At 43.3% G+C, this 17,951-nt stretch overlaps 1 protein-coding gene across 4 annotated transcripts in view; it reads left to right on the plus strand.

Annotated features, from left to right (window-relative positions):
* Positions 1–6,896: 6,896 nt before the first annotated feature.
* The window catches only part of MYRIP (myosin VIIA and Rab interacting protein), a 217,899-nt gene continuing 206,844 nt past the window's right edge, over positions 6,897–17,951 (plus strand). For 2 of the 4 annotated variants that reach the window (XM_065935248.1, XM_065935251.1), the window contains exon 1: positions 7,428–7,696. The gene's annotated coding sequence lies outside the window, so the exon portion shown is untranslated. Of the gene's footprint in view, positions 6,946–7,427; positions 7,697–7,973; positions 8,036–17,951 lie in introns of those variants that run through there. The other 2 variants (XM_065935249.1, XM_065935250.1) reach the window with 2 other exon arrangements.

Below are 17,951 nucleotides of genomic sequence, written 5' to 3' on the forward strand. Positions count from 1 at the left end.
TGCTCGGCTGAATGAAGCATAAACTGGAATCAAAATTGCTGGGAAAAAATCAGTAATCTCAGATATGCAGATGACACCACCCTTATGGCAGAAAGCGAAGAGGAATTAAAGAACCTCTTGATGAAAGTGAAAGAGGAGAATGAAAAAGCTGGTCTAAAATTCAACATTCAAAAAGCTAAGATCATGGCATCTGGTCCCATCACTTCATGGCAAATAGATGGGGAAACAAGGGAAACAGTGAGAGACTTTATTTTGGAGGGCTCCAAAATCACTGCAGATGGTGACTGCAGCCATGAAATTAAAAGATGCCTGCTCCTTGGAAAAAAGTTATGACAAACGTATATAGCATATTAAAAAGCAGAGACATGACTTTGCCGACAAAGGTCCATCTAGTCAAAGCTATGGCTTTTCCAGTAGTCATGTATGGATGTGAGAGTTGGACCATAAACAAAGCTGAGCACTGAAGAACTGTGCTGTGGTGTTGGAGAAGACTCTTGAGAGTCCCTTGGACTGCAAGGAGATCCAACCGGTCCATCCTAAAGGAAATCAATCCCAAATACTCATTGAAAGGACTGAGGCTGAAGCTGAAGCTCCAATACTTTGGCCATCTGATGTGAAGAACTGACTCATTGGAAAAGACCCTGATGCTGGGAAAGATTGAAGGAAGGAGGAGAAGGGGATGACAGAGGATGAAATGGTTGGATGGCATCACCAACTTGATGGACATGAGTCTGAGCTCATTCTGGGAGCTGGTGATAGACAAGGAGGCCTGGAGTGCTGCAGTCCACGGGGTCACAAAGAATCAGACACTACTGAGTGACTGAACTGAACTAATTGGAAACAGAGGCTAAAAAAATAAGAAAACTGGTAGTCACTGACCAAGTTCACTGAGGACTGATTGCTACAGAAGTCGTGGTCTGTCGTCCTGCGCTGCTTGCTAGAGAAGTCAAGGGTCAGAGTCCTGTTATCATATATGGTCTGGCTGTTGTCCATTTGTATTCAGTCTCTCGGGGGTTCAGTTCTACTAGCTCCTTCTGCAGCAGGGTCCATCTCAAATGCGCTTTCATTTCCATTTTCTTACCACCCTCCCACATTTCTGAAAGGACCAAGAAAAGATTTAGCCTGATATCCTTGGGAGAGTCAAATAGTGTTTTTCCAGGGTATCTACATTCCTTCCAAATTACTCTCTTCCCCTTCTGCAAGAGAGTGCTTCTTTTTTTCCTCTCTTCCTATAGAGTAGGAGCTCCCCCTACATTAGGTTCTTTTTTCCTTCACCCTTAGAAATGTTCCTGTTCCGAGTAGGATCCACTTTTCTGTCTCCTGGAGCCAGAAGCCTCTGGGCTCTTTCTAAAAGGTGGTGGTGATGCTGGTGGAAGGGGGAGTGCTGAGACCAGAAACAGCTTCCAGCACAGCAGTCAGCCTACAGATTCTTCACTTCTGGAAGGAACTTTAAAATATATGAAAATTCAGGTCACCTGATTAACAGACCTCGGTATGAATATTCAGCATGCACAGAAGTCTCTGAACAGTTTTGAATTGTGAATGTGGTGTAAATTTTCCCTGGCATCTTCATTCATTCAGTACATATTTATCCAGCACTTTCCTTGTGTTCGGCTCTGTCCAGGGCACTTGGAGATATTTGAGAACAAAGCAAAGAGCTCTGTCCTCCTGTAGCTTACATTCCAGAAGGGGAAGGCAAACAATGAACAAGAAACAGAAAAAGAAAGTTAATAGTGTGTTAAAGGGTGGCAAGTCCTATGGAATAAAGAAAATGCAGAGCAGGGTAGGGAGGATCAGGCAGAGGGAAAGAGGGTGGCTTCATCTATCTCCTTTACTTTGGAGATGCCTGCCTTCGCCATGTCAATAGCAACCTTATTGCTAAGTCTCAGTGAATAAGATCAAGACAATTAAACCAACCCTCAGGGTTTGAGCATTGTTACGAAGGAGATGCACGCTCACACAGAGAGCCCAGGCTAAGTTTGTGGGTATTGCTGCTAATTTTATTAATCCTTAGCTTAGCTGCAGGCTGAGTCAGCTGCCAAGGATCTGAACTGATTTGGGATTCAGAGAAACAGTGTATCTGATTTGGCTATAGAAGTTATAACCAACTCTGGGCTTCATCTTAGGGATCCAATTTATAGTAAGAAAAATCCTAACAGGAGAGAATCACAAATCAAGACTTTGTGAGTCAGTAATCATCCATATGCCTGTAAAATAATACTGTTATTATCAGTCCCTATCAGCATCAGGATCCCTCATTAGACGCCCTAGTCAGTGAATGATAAATTTTCTATTATTATATCTCCATTGTTCTTCCAAGATAGAATCAACTTGACTACAGAAAGCAGCAAAGCTTTTTAAAAGCTGTTATTTAGTAGCAAACAAATAGCTGTATAATAAAACATTAATTGTTCTAAAAAAAATGGAAATAGTTCTACAAAAAAAAAAAGAAAAATACTGTACTAGAAACAAATTCTTTTCTCTGCATTTCTACTTCTATTAGTCCAGTATGGAGCTGTTTCATAACTCAAGATATACATTTGGTCATGTTTTTTAATTTCTAATTCATCACTGAAGAGCAGAAAATTCAATATTTCCAGTTTGAAGTTTTTCACCCGCCTTGAGTTGTCAAAAGATGTGAGTGTATCCTTAGCCCAGTCAGGTCCATCTCGTTCCTTCATTCAACAAACAAACTAGATGTGTGTCAGGGTATTCTCCTCTCTTGCTATCTCAGGGTGGGGCTGTTGAGGGCTGGTCCTGTGTGACTTGGTTTATGTAAACTTCTGTGTGAATGTAAGTTTTCACTTTTCTAGGATAAATGCCCAAGGTGAAGGTACTGAGTTGTATCATAGGTCTGATTTTAGGTTAGTTTTTTCTTTGATAGGCAAGATGTAGATTTATTAATATAGGATGATTGAGAGAGATGCAAGCCAGCAGGCAAGGGGGGGCTCTAGCCCCAAGATTAAGTTGGCTGTGTGTGTGCATGGGTGCTCAGTCATGTCTGACTCTTTGTGACCCCACGGGCTAACGCCCGCTTGGCTCCTCCGTCCATGGGATTTCCCAGGCAAGAATACTAGAGTGGGTTGCCATTTCCTCCTCCACTAATTTTAGTTTTAAAACAAATAGCCAAACTCTTTTCCAGAGTGGTTGCACCATTTTACATTCCATCCAGCAATGCCTAAGTGATACGATTTCTGTCTTTTCCCCCAGCATTAGGTGTCACTGTTTTTTTATCTTACCCCTTCTGATAGGTGGGGCTTCCCTCATTGCTCAATTCGTAAAGAATCCGCCTGCAATGCATGAGACTCTGGTTTGATTCCTGGATTGGGAAGATCCCCTGGAGAAGGAAAGGCTACCCACTCCAGCATTCTGGCCTGGAGAATTCCATGGACTATGCAAAGAGTCGGACATGACTGAGCAACTTTCACTTTCACTATTCTGATAGGTATGTAGTGATATCTTATTACAGTTCTACTTTACAGTTTCCTAATTGCTAATGATGTCAAGCATCTCTTCATGTGCTTATTTGCCAACTACATATACTAATATCTTGATGTCTTTTGCCCATTTTAAAATTGGATTATTTGGGGGTTTATATTGCCAAATGTTGAGAGTTCTTTATATATTCTAGATACAAGTCCTTTGTCAAATGTTATATGTCAAATGTTCTAGGTGTCCAGAAGAAACAAAGATGTGATGTGGTCCCAATCTCAATGCACTTCCAGTCTAGTTGGGAGACTGGAGATACCCAGATAACTAATATTACATAACATGGGCTAAGTGGCACTGAAGAGGGAGAGATACATTTTTTTGGGAAATCAGATAGCATGCTTTGGGTGGTAGGGAAGTAGTAGGTGAAGGTCTCTCCATTTCTATGCCAGAGAATGCCACAAAACAGCATAGAAATTTCCCTTATAAGCTAATTTTTACCCAGGTTAAAAATTATAATTTTTAGATAACATATGTTAAATCTCATTATGTGCAAAGTAATTTCATATACACCATATCAATTAACAAAAATCTTATATCAATTAATAACAATCTTATATCAATTATAACAATTAAGGGCACTGGCGAGGATTACACCATACTTTACATGTAGAAATCTGGGATTCAGCAAAGTTAAGTAACTTGCCCAAGGTCACACTGACAGGAAATAGTAAGGTCAGACTGGCATCCCGGTCTTGTGATTCTTTTAATTCTACCCAGAACCTTCCTGAGACATATCCTTTCCTGCCAGTATAAACTCATCAGTCTTAAGGCTAAGAAATGGACTTTCTGATTCACATTGTAAAGGAGGATGCAACACATTTCCTTGGTGCACAAAAGTCAATGAGTTCTTCTTGATAAAGTAAGGATCCATTAAAACTCTTATAGTGGTCAGGATCATGCAGAAACTGGAAAAGCAGGCATAACTGCTGAGCCATGAGGGGCAAAAGAAGAAACAGACAAGGCTGGAACTCCATAAAGTTTTACTGGACGACAGACCGCTCAGGGTGGAGTCATCAAGGAGGTCGTATTCCAGGTCATCTTGTTACAGTTCATTGTTCGCCAAATCATCTTCAAATGCCAAACCTTTCCTGGGGAATGCTTTTAAAAGATCAACAAGAGCTCTGCTCTGGTGAAGAACTAAAGCTATGCCTGTTTCTGACCTGAAAGTGAAAGCGTTAATCACTCAGTACTGTCTTTGCCTCTCCATGGACTGTAGCCCAACAGGCTCCTCTGTCGGTGGAACTCTCCAGGCAAGAATACTGGAGTGGGTTGCTGTTCCCTTCTCCTGGGGATATTCCTGACCTGGGGATCAAACCTGGGTCTCCTGAAGGGAAGCAGATTGTTTCCCTTGTGGCTCAGCTGGTAAAGAATCCACCTACAATGCGGGAGACCTGGGTTCGATCCCTGGGTTGGGAAGATCCCCTGGAGAAGGGAAAGGCTACCTACTCCAGTATTCTGGCCTGGAGAATTCCATGGACTATATAGTCCATGGGGTCACAAAGAGTCAGACAAGCCTGAGCGACTTTCACTATTTACCATCTGAGCCACCAGGGAAACCCCAAAGGACAACAAATAGGGAACTGGGCTCCTTCTCACTCATAATATCTCTGGATATCCATTTGTACTTTCTTCCTGTTTTATTTGTGACCTTGACTAAATCACTGAACTAGTCCATACTTATTTGTCTTTCTTTTAAAATGTTTATAACTTAGGGAAGACGTTAGGACCTTGATTCTGAAACAGTCTGTAACGAGGTGAATTTACATATTAGGTCAGTTGTGCAAACACCCGTATGACATCAAATAACCTTTGAAGCCAGCCCCCATTCTGTCATGACACAGCAACTGGCAGGCCATATGTGGAGTAATGCTTTCACATTCTACATGCTAAACTTTACCCTGCTGGCCTGGGATCCAGCTGCAGAAGCAGAGGTCTTCACAAAGTCTGCACATAAATGAACACGAGCATTAACATTCGGCTTACCGATGACCAGTCATGAACCACTGGCAAACCTATGGGCGAATTTACACCCAACACAGTGTCCATCTCATTATCTCTACTAACAGTCAGAATCCCCCAGGCAAACAAGCAAATACCCAAGTCCCAGACTATTCAAGGGGTAAAGCATGACTGAAACAGGGCAAACGAGTCTTCGTGGGTGGTTTAATGTGCACTCTGGGAAAGAAAAGACTGCCTCCTTCTTGAATTCTGACCACTGGGAAGAAAAGACTGAAGCTGTCAGGGGCCACCATGGAGTAAGTCAGCTTAACAATGAAACCCACAGTGGAAAGCAGAGAGAAGAGTAGGAGGGAGAGAAGAATTAAGAGTAGGGGCTGAGATTCCAGTTCTACTTCTGACATCACTTGAGAGCCCCTGAATTCATCTGCACCTGTAGTTAGACCTACCATTTTGTATAACAAAAGGTAAAAATAAGAACATTAGAGAAATACATTTGGTTGTAGATTCTCTCTAGGAGGGTACTCACGAAGACAGTACTGAGAGGAAGAGAAACTGAGAGGCTGGGAGATAAGGGTGACAGAGAGTCTTGTTAACTTTGTATTCATTTGCACAGTTAAATTTTCACCACTGCCAATGCTAATTAAGCTCAGATAAGTAAAATTAAAATTGAATGCAAATAAAACAGAAACAAAACACAAACTTTCTTTCACTTTACTAGTTTGTGGGTAAATAAAATAGGTTTGAGAGAGGAAACCAGATCTTTAGAGAAAACAACTCCTTTACCTTCCAAGTTCCCTTCTTACAAGTGTTTTTTGGGGGGGGGGGGGTGTTGCTACACACAGGTCAGCAAAGGAGCCGTCCATTTCTACTGTGAAAATTTACACGGAGAGAACAGGCTCGACCCATGGTCCTGAGAAAAGATTCCCAGGGTTTTAGGAATCACGCATGTAACTTTATTCTGATAAAGCTGATAAAGCTACTTTATCAGAATAAAGGTCTTTCGCTGCGACTTCCGTCCTGCAGCGAGAATTCATAATGTAAAAGCCGAGTTGTTGGGGCTGAGGCAGTCCGTCTTAGAAAGATTCCGGCTCCAGGGCCCTAATGGATGCAAAAGCAACGAAGCCCTGGCCTGGAGGGGAACCTGTCAACTCCCAGTCTTTCTTCCGGCATCTGGAAGTCCAGGCAAGAGCCCAAATGCAGTCCTCACTGGCAGCAGTCGCTGGGCACCCTTTGCCAGCGCGAGATCACTGACCCTGCGGTGCGCAGCTACGGGGCTCTGGGGCGTTTGGGAACGCAAACGCCTGGGACTGCGAGCTCTCGAGTCAATCGTCAGACCAGTCAACGCGTGTTGAGCGAAGGAGCGTCGCTAGCGCAGAAATTCAGGACAGAACGAAAGGAGCCCAGACCAGGGAGGGGATGGGTCACCGCGGTGACTTTCAATACCCGGGCTCTGTGAAGTGAGGAAAAGCTGTCTCTGGAGACCCGCTGGCTTCGGTGAGGCTGGGAAGGGAGGGCGCCCACACTCTGGAAGCCACGCCGGGCCGGGATTCGGGTGACCAGTCACTCGGAGGTCAGGGAGGGTCTGGTTGCCCGGGGGTGCAGGGGCAGGAAAACTTATTTCACGGTTGGGAATGACCTGGGGTCTGTCGGGGAACTCTGCGGCCGAGGCCCCAACGCGCACTGAGCGGGTGAGCGAGGGGCGCGCGGCTCGGACCCCGGCGCAACCCGAGCCCCGCCTCCTGCTGCGCCCCGCCCCGCCCCTCCGGCGCGTGCCGCCTGCGTGCAGGGAGGGGGGCCTGAGCCGCCCGCTGGGCACCCTGGCCCCAGCGCAGGCGCGAGCACGCGCCCCCTCCCGCCCGGTGCCCCGCACGCGCCCGGCTCCCGGCGCCTCTGATTGGCCGTCCGCCCGGCCAGCAGGTGTCGGCTGGGGCTGCGGCCCCGCTGGCCCCGGTTGCCTGCGGCGCGGGCGCCTCCCTCGCACCCGCTACCGCCGCCGCGCTCCCGCCTCCCGCGCCTGCTCTGGGCTCCCGCTGCGGCTGCGGTTCTGGCGGCCGAGCCCCCGCGGCGGCGCTGCAGCTCAGATCTGCCGCGCCGACAGACCCGCGCCCCTGCCTGGCTGCTCGCAGCTTCCTAATCCACGCGGCGCGCTGCGGCAGGTGCCCCGGGCATCCCAAAGCGCCGTGGCCTGAGCCCGGAGGCCATCGATGACCCCGGTCACGTACCTACTCTAGCCCGGCCACCCCGTGTGAGTACCGTCCCCTCCTCTCTGGCAGCTTTGCGCCATTCTGCTCCTTATGTTGCCGCAACTTCGGGGGTGGGTGTATGGAGGTGTTTCTCATGTCCCCGTAGTACACCCCGTGCGTGCCTGAGCCAGGGCCCCCGGGCACGGCCAGTCAGCCTCTGCGGAGGGGCATGGGGGTGGCATCAAACTTGCTAGGGGGTCGTCACAGAATCGGGACCACCTTTTTCCTGCTGCCGGGTTGGAGCTCAGCTCTGCATTTCCTTCGAGGTTTGCGATTCCACTGGCCACGTAGCTCTTGGGCTGCGGTTCACCGCTCACCCACTACGCTCCTTAAACCGTCAGGTAAGCGCCGGGAGCAGCCCAGTGTGGCCGACTTGATTCTTCCCACTCTTAATTTCTGTAAAATGGGACTAACTGGGGAGTTGCTCAAGGTCATGGCCGGTGCACAGTCTAAGAACCGGAGTCGATAGGAATCTGGCAGGGTTCTCGGACTGCTTGGGGAGGGTTGGCTGTTGCAGGTCTGGGGGTGCTCACTTCAGCTTCACTGCCCCCCTTCTTCCTGCTCCCTCCCCTCCAACTCCGCCGCTTTCGGAGAAGTCTGGAGTCAATTCTAAGGTATTCTTTAGAGGTTAGGAGGTAGCCGAGGAGGGCCTATGGGGAGTGCAGAGCGGTCCCGTGTTGGAAACCCCAGGGTCCTGCAGCATTAGCAGCATCCTCTCCGTTCCCTGCAACTTAATTTACTAACATCCCCGCAGAGTAGGGGAATTTGCTGGGTGCCTGAAAATTCCCCTGCTAGGGTCAGCCCTGTTCCGTTTCCTTCTCCCAAATATACCCTATCCCTAGGGTAAGTATTCGAGAGACTCGAACTGCACACACTAGTCTGGGTCCCGGGACTTCCTAAGAGAAGCTGTAGGTGCTGCACTGGGCTCCCATCTGCTCTCGGAAAATGCTTTACGTCTGGATTATTTCTGCCCGCTTCACTCCCTACCCCTCGATCTGGATGTTTCCCACTTTCCCAGGGGAAGGCGGAGCCTAGTCTCAGAATGTATGTAAATATCGCTACACAGCTCCGGTGAGGCAGTGTGGGCGGTTCTCAGAGCCTTGGGTGGAGGAGAGGGTCGCGCCTTCTCTGTTGACAGTATCACCCTGTCGCTCCAACTCAGTCTCCCTTGCCCCGCCTCAGGGAAAAGATCACCACGTGATATCTGACAAACATCTTGAAGCCTCCTCAACTTTTAAAATCTAGACAATGGAATAATTCCGCGCCCCCCCCCACCCCCCATTTCCCAAAGCCGCTGGGGTTCAGGGTAGCTGATAGATGTGAAAGTAAAAGGAACACAGTCCAAGAAGATCTGAGCTGTAGATGGAAATAGGGGTGATTTAAATATATTTCACAGCAACTTTGGGACTGTATTCATAGGTCTAAAAATCCTTGTTTCCCGACAAATCCAGTTTAAGACTTTGAAAATACTACTTTCCATCTTCCTGTTGCTAATGCCTTGTCTGGCCATGGACAGCCGCTCTTGCCTCATTAGGCACCCTCCCCTCCCCGCTATCCAGCACATCTGTTTGTCTCTATGGGCTGAAAGCTGGCTGCCCTCTGTGGGTCTGGGGGATGTGTCTGGAGTTGGGAGTTGAGTCTGGTGGTGGGGCAAAGCATGTGTGTGTGTGTGTGGGGGCGGGGCTGTTTCTGTGGAGATGGTGTGTATCTCTGTGGCAGGATTCTCTTCGTGGTCTAGGTGTTGAGTGTGGAGGCGGAGGGGGAATGGTCTGTTCCAGGATCTGAGAAAGTCAACTGTTAACCACCTCAGCAATTTAAGCTAACAGTGGTATCGATTGTGTCCTGCCTCCTTCCTCCCTGTCCAGAGCTCGTCTGTGGTCATGGCGCTTAGAGCGATTGATACACAGACTGAAGTGCCTGGTGGAGAACTAGGCATGCCCCTCATTTTGCCTTCCTGGTTATTATTGTGTTTGTCTCAAAGGCCAGGTAAGGAGCGTTGACTGAATGGTCAGACCTTTCTGGGATGATAGTATCTGCACAGATCTGAAGATTTTCACAAACTGAACAGATTAAGACCTAGAATATTCCCAGCTTCCAGATTATCCCCTGCAGAAACTATCAGCTCCCTTCCCCTGAAGGTAACCACCATCCTGTTTAGTTTTGTCAGATCAGTTTTGTTTTTTATTCCTATTATTATTTATCATTTTAGTTTCAAAGCCATCATTTTAGTTTCAAAACCGCTTGATGGTTTTCACCTCCTTTTTTCTTAAATATATGCAAACAAAAGGTAAATATACCTAAGCTAGTCCAAAAAACTCGAAGGAAGAATTTGGCCTTAAGATTTGGGTGGAATCTGATCTGGTTGTCCCCAGTCTGATCATCAGTTCTTGGGTAAGGTAACAATCCCAACCCCACATATAACAGTGCTGACACTGAGGATGATTTATTCACAGAGCGTATTTGACTAATGCAGATCCAAAATAGTGATAATAAAATATGAATGAAGAAAAGATAGGAGTGAATTCATTTGACCTATGAAAATAGAAGTATTTTGAATTCCTCAAAGTTAAAAGTTGGTGAAGCAGCACCGAATTTGAAGACTGAGTGAATTATGAGCTGTTCGCGCTGTTGCCACACGGTGGCGCCACATTGGCTGCGTAACTGTATACCCACCGTCCTTCGAAACCCCCAGGAAGGAACCCCAGAAATGAAATCGAATAGCTCAGCATCTCCAAAAGTGATTTACAAATACTGTGGTTTTTCCTGTATCTGGCAGACAGGCGGCCTCTCTGGTGCCTGCTCCTAAGTCCTTGAATAGACCCCTATCCCAGCTTTTGGAAGGGTGACTTGGGGGTTAGAGGCAGTTGTGTGTGGGAGGTGAGTGGACCTGAGACACTCTTGCCTTCTCTTTAATACTATGAAGCTGCGTTATGTCCTTGGAATTCTAAAGGGCTCAACCCAAAAGCTAACTTAAGTGCATTGTGATCCTTTTGGTCTCATTTCACCCCAGAATTCTTCCAAGGGTATGAGATAAGGAGTTCTTCATCTTGAGTCAGGTCGCTGTCTTCACAGAGCACTGTCTGTGGTGAACTCAGAAGAATCAATAGGCCTGAGTGTAGCCAAACTGCTGCTAGAAGAAATGCCCTGTGTTCCACCGGGAGCGGGCCAAGTCACAGGGGGAACCCCCGGGGCTGGCGTGTTGGGCCCCGCTGTGGAGAGGCCTCAGTGGACCCGTTTAGCACCCTCCTCCCATCCACTGTCTTTTCACCATCATTGTGACCGAGATTCTGTTCAGAAGACCTTGTTCATGGTCTGTGCCTTTGATTGCTGAGATGTTGAGTGTTTGCGTATGCTGGCCACTACGTATGTATTCGCTTACTGTCCCAAACGGGAGCAGAGTGATGTTCTCATTCTACTGATGACGGTACCGGGCTTTGCCAGTTAAGCCCTCTTCAGTTTTCACACGTGCGAGCTAGGGTGAGGACCGACAGCCAGGCTCTCAGACAGCCTCCCCAGCTGAGCTGTGCCGTCTGCAGGGGGAGAGGAGCCTTGCACAGCTCTCCTGATCTCTCTGGCGCCTGGTGCAGCACGTTCTAACTTCTTGTTACAGCTTCTTGTAGTAGCTTCTTGAGTCCAAGTATGGGATTGCCATAAATAGAAACTCCTCTGCTGAGTGAGGGGGAAATCCACACAGTGAAGGAGGGGGATTTGGAGCCGAGTCCATGCAGCCGGTAACACTGAGGCTAAGTGTGTGCCTGTCGGAATGTGGAGTCCCACTTTGTGTTTAAAATTTTATGTACATAGAAATAAGACTCACAGATGTAAAAAAGCAAACTTACAGTTACCAAAAGGGAAACTGTGAGGGGAGATAAATTAGGAATTTAGGATTAACAGATACATACTACTATATATAAAATAGATAAACAGCAAGGACCTACTACTGTATAGCACAGGGAACTATATTCAATACCTGTAATAACCTATAATGGAAAAGAAGCTGAGAAAGAATATATATATGTGTGTGTGTCTGTATAACTGAATCACTGTTATACCCCTGAAATGAATACAACATTGTAAATCTACTATACTTCATTTATAAAAAAAAGATGCTCTCAGAAGAACTCCATGTTTACCTGGAGGACTGAAGGTGGAAGGGAGAAATGCACAGAGGATTATTGATGTCTATCTTTTAATAAAATGGTGTATTAAAAATTAAAACAATAAACAGGGACTTTCTTGGACCCCTCAGGTCCAGTGGTTAAGACCCCGTGCTCCCAATGCAGGAGTCCTGGATTCAATCCCTGGTCAGGGAACTAGATCCTACATGCCACAACTAAAGATCCTATATGCCACAGCTAAAGATCCTGTGTGCCAGAGCTGGTGCAGCCAAACAAATAAATAAATATAAATATAGAAAGCCACAAACAGATACATTATAAAAAAATTACAGGTTTCCTTGGTGGCTCAGCGGTAAAGAAGCTGCCTGCCAATACAGGAGACACAGGTTCAGTCCCTGATCCCAGCAGCTCCCACATGCCACAGAGCACCTACGCCTGTGGCCCACAACTATTGAGCCTGCGAGCCGTGTGCCACAACCACTGAAGCCCGTGCGTCCTAGAGCCCGTGCTCTGCAGTGAGAGAAGCCTGCGTACCACAGCTAGAGAGTAGCCATGCTCACCACAACTTGAGAAAATCCCTTCTGCTATTGTAGAAAGTATTGCAGGGCATATTCTTGATAGGCTCTCGTAGAAATGTGAAGGAGTGTGTCTAAGGTATATATCCCTAGGAGTTGAGTAACTGCGTGATAGGATTTACTTGCATAAGCTTCTTGCTGTTACTTCAGCCCTTTGAGGTTTTGCATTTGCCCTTTAGAGCCTCTGTACCACTTTACACTCCCACCAGCACTGTCCTGGAGTTCTCTGTATCCCTGTATCTTTGGCTATGCCTGACATTAATTAGATGTTTTAACTTTGGTTAATTTGATAAGTATGCAATGCATTTCACTGCTTTTCTTTTGCATTTCCCTTAGAGAGCTTTTACAAATGTTTTGATTTCCAAGTTTCTTTTCTATGCATCACCATTTTTTAGTAAATAAAACTTTCAGATCTTAAAACTCATTTGACATTTATATTTCTGTACTGTGTGAGGCAGGGATCTAATGTTTTCCATGTTGAAAACCATTACCACATTATCACTGAATATTTAACTATTTTCTCATTTATTTTGCTGCCACCTCTACCATATACCAATTTTGGCTACTTTTTTTTTTCTTTCAGATCTTTTTCTTAACTCTGTTCTGTTCTATTAATCTTTCTGTGATTCCTGAGCTAATATCACTTTCATTTAATTATTAAAGTTTTACAGTAATTCTTCCCTTCTTAGCCTTTTTCTCCTAAATTGTCTTGGCTGTTCTTAATCCTCTAGGCTTCAAATGAGTTTTAGGATCTATCCTAAATATCACTTCCCATGAAAAATACTATTATCACAATTTGGTAAAAGTAGAAAATGAAAATGTGTTCTCTTGTTTCTTTTTCTTCAAATATAGTGCTAATCAAACTTTTTTATTTCTCATTATTTAGTCTGAAATTTTGGTCCCCATCTTTAGTGGGTTTACTTAAGTAACTCCTCTGTGGTACCAAAGATCCTTGAATAATAAGGATCAGATGAATATAATTCTTTTAAACACAAATGAGAATTTTTTTAACTCAACAAAATGTGAGCAGCATTAATGTCAATGATTATCCTTCTGTGTCATTATTTTTATCCTCTTAATAATCTATTTCATCTGTGTACTGTAATTTAGTCAACAAAATCATTCTTTTAAAACATTAAGCACTTTATACTTTTTAATTATAGCCTAACTTTTGCATGCATTTTTGTTTTCTTAGGATGAATTATTTCATCAAAATTTGCTTACTTTTCTTTAAATATTTGATACATATTGCTAAATGTCCCTCCAGGAAAGTGTATAAATTTGTATTGCTACTGGTAGTGTCTGAGTGGGCCAGATCCCTAGGCCTTGTTAGTGAGAGACATAATTATTCATCAGCTTTGTTAATTTCGTAGGCAAAGGGGAAAAAAAAGAACCTTATTTTTACTTTTTCTTTTCTAGGGGGACAGAATATACTTTCATGTTTATTCATAGCCCACTTTGCTACAGAATTTTCCATAAGGATGGTTTCTCTTTTACTTTCTGTGAAAGAATCTTGCATTATCACTTAGTGTTTTTGAGAGAACTATCAGATTGTTTTATATAGATTATGTTCATATTTTTTTAACTGTTAGACATCATTCCATCGTATGAAAATACTGTATTTTATAAATCTGTCTCCTCCATGGTGGATTTTAGCTTCTTTCTGTATTTCTTCTGTGGCTATGACACAGATGTGTGCAGTAAATGTCTTTGAAATGTATTAATGCACATCAAAGGAAATTCATGAGAATGTATGCCCAAAAGTAGAACTGAAGGGTCATATTTATAATAGAAACTTACATATTTACATATGTAATATACATATATTACATGTTTATATATAAACGTGACTATCAGGTGCCAAATTGCTCCCAAAATGGCAATACTCACTTAACATCCCTAGCAGTGTGTATGTTAGTATCTGTCACTTTAAGGAAATAATAATAATACTAGAGAAGTAGGAACAAAGATGCTAAACTGAAAAGTATGTATATGTGTTTGTAGTATATATAAATATCAAGTTCATTTAGAAATCTGAGTTCTTTTTTACCTTTTTATTTTGAATCCTGCATCATATAAATTGTTAAGTATATAAGTCATAAACATCATGTAAATATTTACCTGGCTTAGGAGAACTGGTAAGAGTTTAAAAGATGAGTGATTTTTATAGTGTCATTATTCGGGGCAATCTATAAAACGGGGTGAGCACTTGACAACCAGAAAAGCACCTCCACCAGCTCTTTGCGTCTCCACCAAGGGCAGGAGTTCTAGCCTTCCTCTCCTCTTTTAAAATTTAGAAGACCTTGGTTGGTAAGCCTGAGATAATAATGTACCATTAACACCATGTTGCTAATGACTTTATGTGATTATTAGTTACTAGTTACTAGTGACCAGAACAGCCTGAAACCACCAGATGGTTCTTGAGGAAAAGGCTCAAAGACAGATTTATTTGGGGACGGGCTGATTACTTTACTTCTGGAAACCTCACTCACTTCAGACTTAACTCTGAGAATCGATTCGGCCGTTTGTGTAGAGAGAGTCAAAAGAGTGTTATTAAACTGCCTAAAATAAATGCTGTTTGAAAACCACTTTTGGTGTTGTATTCAACCATGTGTTATTTGCCCCCGTTACCTTCCCTAGGTAAATATGAGTTAAAATTTTTGGTGTATGTTTATGTATCATCAGCTGAGAAAAGAAACCCACACCATGGAAAGTCCTTCTGTGGCTATGATTTACAGCATAATGCCACTGATGTGACAGATATGTGATCTGCAGCTGGGATGCACAGATCCATCCTGTGGGCAGACAGTTTAATCTCACTGAGCAGACACGGGAGAAGAACAGGGTGAGAGAGAGGAAGGGGGTTGCCTACAAGACAGAGGTCATGGCCCCCTCTAGATCCCCGTTCCCTGCATCTAGTGTGGCTATTTGCCAAAGTCTCCAAATAATCCCACACTGACTCATAGCTCATGGTTCTCCCTTTTTGATATGTAATTTAACTACCAAAACTATAGCGGGTCATTTCCTAGGCTTGGAAGCCTGGATATTCCTGGAGAAAAGGAAAATGACCTAAACTCCTTTACATAATTTTTTTTTGTCCTGAAGATAGTCCAATCTGCATAAACAGTGCTTCCAGCTCCAAAGCTCTTCCTAGCCTCCCCATGAAAACCTTTGTCTCAATCATCATTTTACTTTATCTGTGTAGCTCAGCCTCTGAGAATCTGGCAGGTTCTCTTTTTGTGTTTGTGTTATATAAATGTGGTTTTGTTGTTTTGCTTTCTTTGAAAAGCAATTTATTGATCATTAGGGACTTTGATTTACTAGAATGACATGTAAGCAGAGTATTTGAGATTCATCTCTTTCTTTTATGGCTAATTAGAAGAAAAGTTTTAAATGCTGTTTTGATGGAATCCTTGTTGAAAACCTACTAGAAATCCGTCAGTGGGTCTTTCAGCTTCACCCACGGTTCAGTGAAGGTTGGGAGCCTCTCCCAGGACTGCAGATCTTGCGGTCTGAGTGCCTGCCACCCCCCACCCCCACCATCCTCTGAGCTCCCAGATCTGAATCCTTCCTCCCACAGCGTCCAGGCACCTGAGGCTTGTTTCCACTGCCACCACCCCTGCTTTCTGCCTCAGTTTCCCTCTCCTCAGACTGGTGCTGATGGTGGATGCTGAAGTAATGCTAATATTTCCCCTTCTCTTCCATAAATTATCTAAAAGCAACAAGGAAAATGAGAGCACCGGACATCACTTTTGGCAAATTTGGGAGATGGTTGGAAGATGGAAGAGGTGCCAGAAAAAGTGAGATCAAGTTGGGGTGCATGGGGAGAGGCATGGAGACGCACCCTGCATGTTGTCAAGAACGCTCCTCGGGAAGGCGGGGGCTCTCCTGGGGCGCCACGCTTGAGTGCCTTCCATGCCCCAGTGGGGTGATGTAGAGGTGGCCGCCACGTCCCTGACTCTTGGCCTGTCTCACCTGGCTTGTTACAGGCTCTTTTTACAAAGAAGGAACTTCTCACCTGTGTCACTATTTTTCATTTTATTTACTCTCTGTCCTCATCCTTATTTCCTTCCTTATACTTTCTTTGCTTTATTCTTTTTCTCATCTCTTAAATGTACATGATTACTCATTTAATTCCAACTTTTCTTCTTTTGCATGTATGCATTTAGCACAATAAGTTTCCAGGTATTGCTTCAGCTGTATTTGTATTCCACATGTTTTGATATGCAGTGTTTTGTTACTGTTCACATATAGATTTTTAACATTTTTATGATGATTTTTTTCTTATTTGTAAGCTTTTATTTCAATTTATCTTTTAATTTCCAGAAACTTTTGACAATTATTTTTTCTTTAATTCTATCTTTATTCTAATTTGACATTTTTAATAATATATACTTTAATTTTCTATTTTAGATAAAATATTTTAATTTTTTTCTATTTTTTATTTAAATTTTTTTTCTAGTTTAAATATTTTCTGTTTTAATAATGATTAGAGAATGTGATCTACTTGAGTCCAATTCGTTGAAATTTGTTGAGACTTGTTTTGTGGCCTGGTACATAGTTTTCACAAATGTTCTATATTTCCAAAGTTACTGGTTTGCAGTAATCCATATACGTTCATTAGCTTAAACTAGTTAATTGTGGTATTCAAATCTTCCATCTTCATTATTCATTTATTTGATGTTTGATTAATCAGTTACTGAGGGAGAAATATAGCGAATTTTTCAGTTTAATCTTACGCTTTTTCAGTTTTTGCTTTGTATATTTTGAAATATTATGTTATTAGATGCATTATAGTTTAACTTTTTCCTGATCAGTCAAGCATATGTCATTATGAAACAACCCTCTTAATCTCTAGCAATGTTCTTATTTCTAGATCTGAGAAGAACAAATATCATATAATATCACTTATATGTGGAATCTAAAATAATGAAACAAATGAACTTATTTACAGAACAGAAATAGGCTCATAGACATAAACAATAAACTTATGGTACCAAAGGGGATACTTGCAGGGGGGAGGATGAATTAGGACCTTGGGATTAACAGATACACACTGCCGTATATAAAACAGGTAAATAATAAGGATCTACTGTGTATCACAGGCAACTATGCTCAGTATCTTGTAATAAGCCAGAACCTGAAAAAGAATATGTGTGTGTGTGTGCGTGTGTGTAAAACTGAATCACTTTCCTCTTTACCTGAAACCCTGTAAATCAACTATACTTCAATAAAAAATAAATCATTAAAAATAGACCTGTTTCTAATAGAGCTATACCAATTTTCTTTTACTTAGTACTTGCCTTTTGTATCATTTTATTATCCTTTCACCATCAACAGTTCTGTACATTTTTACTTCACTTGTGAAACAGCTATAAAGAGCATAAAGCAATAAAATTTGCTTTATTTTTCCAATCTGTAAGTTTTAATGTGAAAGTTATGTTCATTTACAATGTTACTATTAATATATTTGGATTTACCATTTTACTTTGTTCTCTTGATCCCTCTTCATTGTCCCACTTTTAATATACTTAGTTATTTTATCTAATTGCTTCTTGTATTAA

The sequence above is a fragment of the Muntiacus reevesi genome, chromosome 4 (assembly GCF_963930625.1).
Source record: "Muntiacus reevesi chromosome 4, mMunRee1.1, whole genome shotgun sequence".
NCBI classification, from domain to species: Eukaryota; Metazoa; Chordata; class Mammalia; order Artiodactyla; family Cervidae; genus Muntiacus; species Muntiacus reevesi.